Raw genomic sequence first — 6,664 nt, 5'->3', positions numbered from 1 at the left:
ATGAAATAGGGAGAGAGGGGAGAGAGAGAGAGAGAGAGAGAGAGAGAGAGAGAGAGAGAGAGAATGAAGTTTAGTGGGTAGGGAGGAGGAAGATCAGGGAAGAATTGGGGGAGAGAGGAAAAACAATCAAAATGCATTGTGTAAGATTGTTTTTCAGTAAAAGAAAATCTCCAAATGTTAAACACGTTAATTTTTTAAACTAAAATATACACATTTGTTGGGAGTGTTGGTGCATTCATATAATGCCAGAACTTAGAAGGGAGAGGAAACAGAATTAAGGATTAAAGCCTACATGCTAAGATGATAGTCAGCTTAGAGTATAGAAAATCCTGTTGCAAACAAACAAACAGCTAAGCAAGCAAACAAACAAAAATACTGGCTGAATGAGGTTAAGTGATAACCATGTGTTGCCTACAGCAAACGTTCTTCACCAGTAAAGGTAGATATCTCTGAAGGTATGAAAAAGAAAACAGTATCATATGCAAGCTAAATTCTAAAGTGGGTAGAAATTGCTATACTTATGTCTGAAGAAACCCAGACTTTTAGGCAAAAACAGTAAGAGGAGACGGAGAAGGTCTCTGTGTTATTATCAAGGGGATATTTAATGGTGAATAATATCATTGAATATACATCTATACAAACCCCAAATGCAATAACCAATTCTGGGAGGCTTGTTAGACCTAAATAGCAAGATTAGCTCCCATATGGTAATAGTGGGAGATGCACTGTTCCACTTTCCTCAGAGACTGATCCTCCAAAGATGTCAACAAGAAGTGTTAAGCTATGCCATAGGTTAATAAACCTTAGGAAGCATTTACAGAACATTACAACAGTGCACATTTTATTAACATAGGGTTTTACCTAGAGTAATGCATATAGTTTATCACAAAACAAATACAACATGTAATTTACTACAAAACAAATCTTAAAATGTTTAAAACATTGCAGCTATAACTTGTATCTTTTCTTATCAAGTACATGCCTGGTGCCTGTGCAAGCCAGAAAGGGCATCAAATACTCTGGAACTGAAGTTACAGATGCTTGTGAGCTGCCAGACACAGACATAGGTACTATGATTTCTCTCTTACAGGAAAATGATTGTGTCAACCTGGAAGGGTGGTGTGAGTGGACATAGGGGTTCCTGGGGCTGGAAAAAAAGGTTGTTAGATATGATTAATGTAATGTATGTCAATGTGAAACAATCACATAGTATTAATAAAATATCTTTTGACTGTAATATACTTTTTTCATGTAAGTAAACTATAGATATTTTCTACCATATATGTGGCTTTTCTTTTGGATCACTCTAGTTTCTTTATAATGGGCTCATTTTTCTTCAGTTTTTTTTAAAAGTTACAGATATTTATTTTCTAGAATATTTGGTATCTTATTTTTCATATTTAAGAAATTTAATCATTTTTGGATTAGTTTTTTCATGTGGTATGAAATAGTGGTCAAATTTCATTTTCTACATGGAAATTCACTTGATCAACCATGCTTTTCCTAGGTGGTAAAAGACTTCCTCTTTACCATAGTTGTGCAAGTCTTGTGGCATAAGTCACAGATTTATGGATTTTGATTCCTGTTTGGTATCACTTGGCAAATTTCGTATTTACTCTGCACACAGTGCTTTCCTTCAATTATTATAGCTTCATAAATGTCTTGATATCTGGGTGTAAAATGTATTACTGTGCTAATGGAAAGTATAGAATTATTCAAATTACCTATTCTATGCCAAATTAAACTTTTTTAAGAAAAATAATTGATTTAAACTTTTTATTACAAGATATCTCCCCACCTATTCCCTGCTTGCTTGGTCCACCTGGGACACAGCCAGCACAAGTTTTTCCGCATGCTATCAGGTCTGTGAAGCCCCAGAAATACCCAGGTTAGATCCTGTCCCATGTATCCCTTCCCTGCTGGATCTACCTGGGGAACATACAGCCAAAGAGGAGAGCTGCTCTCTTTCCCCTGGGCTCCATTGTTAGGTCCAAAGTTCTACCTGCCTCCTCAAGGAGTCCTATAAGCATTAGGAACACCCAGCTAACACTAGGGACAACCAGATAGATAAAGGACAGTGTAAGAACATATGCTACAACCAGAGCCAAGCTATATCCTCCTACAATAAACCCTGGATATCCTAAACCAGCCAAATCACAAGAAGATGACTTTAAATCTAATCTTATAATGATGATAGATGCCTTAAAGAGGAAATGAATAAATCTCTTTAATATAGGAAAATACAATAAAATAGATGAAGGGAATGAATAAAACTGTTCAAGACCTGAAAACAGAAATAAAATAAAGAAAACAAAAGCTTAAGGAATCCTGGAGATGGAAAACCTAGGGAGAAGAAGGGGAACTACAGACAGAAGCATCACCAACAGAATACAAAGAATGGAAGAAAGAATCTCAGGCATGGAAGATATAATTGAAGAAATCAATACATTGGTCAAAGAAAATGTTAGATGTAAAAAGTTTCAGACAAAACCATCCAAGGCAGCTGGGTCACTATGAGAAGATCAAACCTAATGTAAAAAGAGGGAGAAAACACCCTGGTCAAAAGCCCAGTAAATATTTTCAACAAAATCATAGAAGAAAACTTCCCCAGAATAAAGAAATAGAAGGAAAGGGCCTGATGGTTTTAATATAGGATTCTATCAGACTTTCAGAGAAGAGCTAATACCAATATTCTTCAACTACTCCACAAAATAGAAATGGAAGGAACAATGCTATGTTCATTCTATGAGGCCACAGTCACTCTGATACCTAAAACACACGAAGACTCAACAAGGAGAATTTCAGACCAGTTTTTTGAACATTTACATACAAATACTCAATAAAGTACTTGCAAACTGAATCCAAGAAGTCATCAAAAATATCATACACTATGATCAAGTAGGCTTCATCCCAGGGATGCAGGGATGGTTCAACATATGAAAATTTGTCAATGTAATTCACCATATAAACAAACTGGAAAAAAGCCTCATAATCATCTCATTAGATGCTGAAAAAACCTTTGACAAAATTCAACACCCCTTCATGATAAAAGTCTTGGGTAGATCAGGGATACAAGGCCCATACCTAAACATAATAAAGGCTGTATACAGCAGGGCAATAGCCTATATCAAATTAAGTGGAGAAAAACTTAAAGCAAGTCCACTAAAATAAAGGACAAGGCTGCCCTTCTCTTTATATCTCTTCAATATAGTATGTGAAGTTCTAGCTAGAGCATTAAGACAACCTAAGGGAGATCAAGGGGGATACAAATTGGAAAGAAAGAAAATATTGCTATTTGCAGATGATAGAATATATAAATGATTCCAAAAATTCTACCAGAGAACACCTTCAGCAAATTGGCTGGATACAAAAATTAATTCAAAGAAATTAGTAGACCTCCTCTATACAAATGATAAATGGGCTGAGAAAGAAATCAGGGAAACAGCATCCTTCACAATAGACACAGGTATCATAAAACATTTTTCTGTAACTCTAACCAAGCAAGTGAAATATCTGTATGACAAGAACTTCAAGTCTTCAAAGAAAGAAATTGAAGAATATATCAGAAGATGAAAAGATCTCCCAGGCTCATGGATAGGTAGAATTAACATAGTAACAATGTCTATCACACCAAAAGCAATCTACATATTCAATACAATTCCCACCAAAATTCCAACACAAATCTTTACAGCCTTGGAAGGAAAAACTCTCAACTCTATATGAAAAACAAAAAAGACAAAAAGGCAGCAGCAGCAACAACAACAACAACGACTGTAGGGAGCGGCGCGGCAAAACAAAGGTGGCGCCGACAGCCAGCCCTGTCTGAATGTAAACAACTTACCGCGCATGCACAGGCTTGTCCCCTCGTCAGGACAGCTGTATGATCCGGCGCCCTCTTGTGGTGAAAAATAGTACTGCGTATGCGCGGGTTTTGCACCTGGTGTCAGTTGGCCAGTAATATGCTAATGAGGGGGGCGGTACCATGCTGGTGGGGTGATTCGTTCTCTGCCAATCCCTGGAGGACAAGTAATGGGGTGATAGTGGGGTGACCCGTGCCCCACCAATCCCTGAGAGATTATTAGCATACTGTTGTGTATATAAGGTGAGAGTGTCAACAATGAGGTGTCCTGCAGTAAAGGCTGTTGAGAAGAATCCTTGCCGGCTGAGGTGGGCGTGACAAACGACGACAACAACAACATCATCAACAACAACAACGACAATAACAAAACTCAGATAGCAAAACCAATCCTGTACAATAAAAGAACTTCTGGAGATATCACACCCTGATCTCAATCTGTACTACAAATCAATAGTAATGAAACCCACATGGTATTGACATGAAAATAGACAGGTTGATCATTGGAATTGAGTTGAAGTCCCAGAAATAAATAAACAGAATTAGAAGGAATGTTGCCATATTCATTCTATGAGGCCATAGTCATTCTGGTACCACATACCTATGGACACTTGATTTGTGACCAAGAAGCCAAAATCATACAGTAGAAAAAAGAAAGCATCTTTCTAATGGTGCTGGCCTAAAAGGATGTCTGCATGCAGGAAAAAGTGAATAGATCCATGTTAATCACCAGACACAAAACTCATTTCCAAGTGGATCAAAGATATCAGCATAAAGCTGGGTATACTAAATCTAATAGAAGACAAAATGGAGAACAGCCTTGAACACAATGGCACAGGAGACTTCTTGAAAAGAACATCAATAGTGAAGGGACTACAATCAACAGTTAATAAATGAGACCTCATGAAAGAGAGAATCTTCTGTAAGGCTAAGGACATCATCAATAGGACAAGACAGAGCCTAAAGAAAGTGAAAACATTTTCATCATCTCTACATATGATAGAGAGCTAATATTAAAATTATATAAAGGGCTCAAGAAGTTAAACATCAACAAATCAAGTAACCAAATTAAAGCTGGGGTATACAGAGTTTAACAAAAAATTCTCAACAGAGGAATCTCAAATGACCAAGAAATACTAAAAGAAATGCTTAATGTCCTTAGCCGTTGGGGATATGTGAATCAGTACAACTTTGAGGTTTTATCTTATATGTGTCAGAATGGCTAAGATTAAAAACTCACCTGACATCCCCTCTATAATTCTGCTGTCTGCCTTTGGACCCTTTTCCATTAGCTGGGCTGCGTTGTCTGGCCTCAGTGGGAGAAGGTGCATTTAGTCCTATGAGACTTGATTTGCTGGGGGTGGTAGGGTGTAGAGGTAGTGGTTGGTACCACAGGGAACTCCTCGTTCTCTGATGAGAAGGTGAGGGGGAAATGGGGAAAAGGAGATGGGAAGATGGAAATGGGATAGAGGAGGGAAGGGGTCTGTGATAGGGATGTAAATTGAATACATAAATAATTTACTGCAGATACTTACAGCCAACCAGTGGGACTGAGCAGGGGATCCCTGTGGAAGACTTAGGGGAAAGACTGAAGAGGATTGTATCCCCGTAAGAAGAACAACAGTATCAACTAACCTATCAACTAACAGGATCCCCCAGAGCTCCTAGAAACCAAAGAGCATACATGGGTTGGTCTGCAGCCCCTGCTATCTTGTTAGCAGAGGGCTGCCTTGTCTGGTTTCAGTGGGAAGGGATACACTTGGTCCTGTGGAGGGCTGATGACCCAGAGAAGGGGCATTCTACAGGGGTGAGGTGGGAGTGGCTGGGTAATGTGGGAGGGTGGGTGGGGGGGAGCACCCTTTTAGAGGCAAAGGGGAAGAGGAATAGGTGGAGGGCTTATGGAAGGGGTCAGAAAAGGGGGATAACATTTGAATTACAGATAAAATAAGAAGAAGAAAAAGAACCACCAATTTTAAAAGAATAAAACAAAATAAAATGTTTTTATTTTTATTATTTATTATTACATTTATTTATTTATTTTGTGTGTCTGTATAGATCTTCATGCCATGTTGTGCATATGGAGGTCAGACAACAGCTTGTAAAAGCTGATTCTCTCCTTCTATCATACATGTCCAAGGAAAATTCGGGCCATTAGCCTTGTCGGCACCTTTACTTGCCAAGCCGTCTTTTCGGTCCAAAGTTTTTTTTTTTATTATTTTTGAAAGAAATTGTTATCATAAAAATGATACATGCCCATTAAAAACCTAGCGGAAAAGTATAAAGAAGTTTTAATAGCTTGCAGAGCTATTCTAGGTCCCTTTATATTTTTCATTTCTAGTCTTCTCTTTCTTCACACTTCATTTATATCCATCTTATATATGTACACAGCCAGCTTTCAAATCTGGATGTATATGCCATTTGTCAACAGTGTCATTTAATATTCTGCTAATAATATGCTGTCTTTTCCCTCATAGTACTAAAAAGCCCTGAGATGCAACAATTTCTTTCTTTTCTTTTCTTTTTTTTTCATTTTTATTAACTTGAGTATTTCTTATTTACATTTCAGTTGTTATTCCCCTTCCCGGTTTCTGGGCCAACATCCCCCAACCCTTCCTCCTCCCCTTCTCTATGGGTGTTCCCCTTCCCATCCTCCCCCCATTACCGCCCTCCCCCCAACAATCATGTTCACTGGGGGTTCAGTCTTAGCAAGACTCAGGGCTTCCCCTTCCATTGGTGCTCTTACTAGGATATTCATTGCTACCTATGAGGTCGGAGTCCAGGGTCAGTCCATGTATAGTATTTGGGTAG

This window comes from Rattus norvegicus, chromosome 15 (genome assembly GCF_021556685.1).
Source record: "Rattus norvegicus strain SHRSP/BbbUtx chromosome 15, alternate assembly SHRSP_T2T, whole genome shotgun sequence".
Classification (NCBI taxonomy): domain Eukaryota; kingdom Metazoa; phylum Chordata; class Mammalia; order Rodentia; family Muridae; genus Rattus; species Rattus norvegicus.
Note: the sequence above shows the minus strand (reverse complement) of the source record.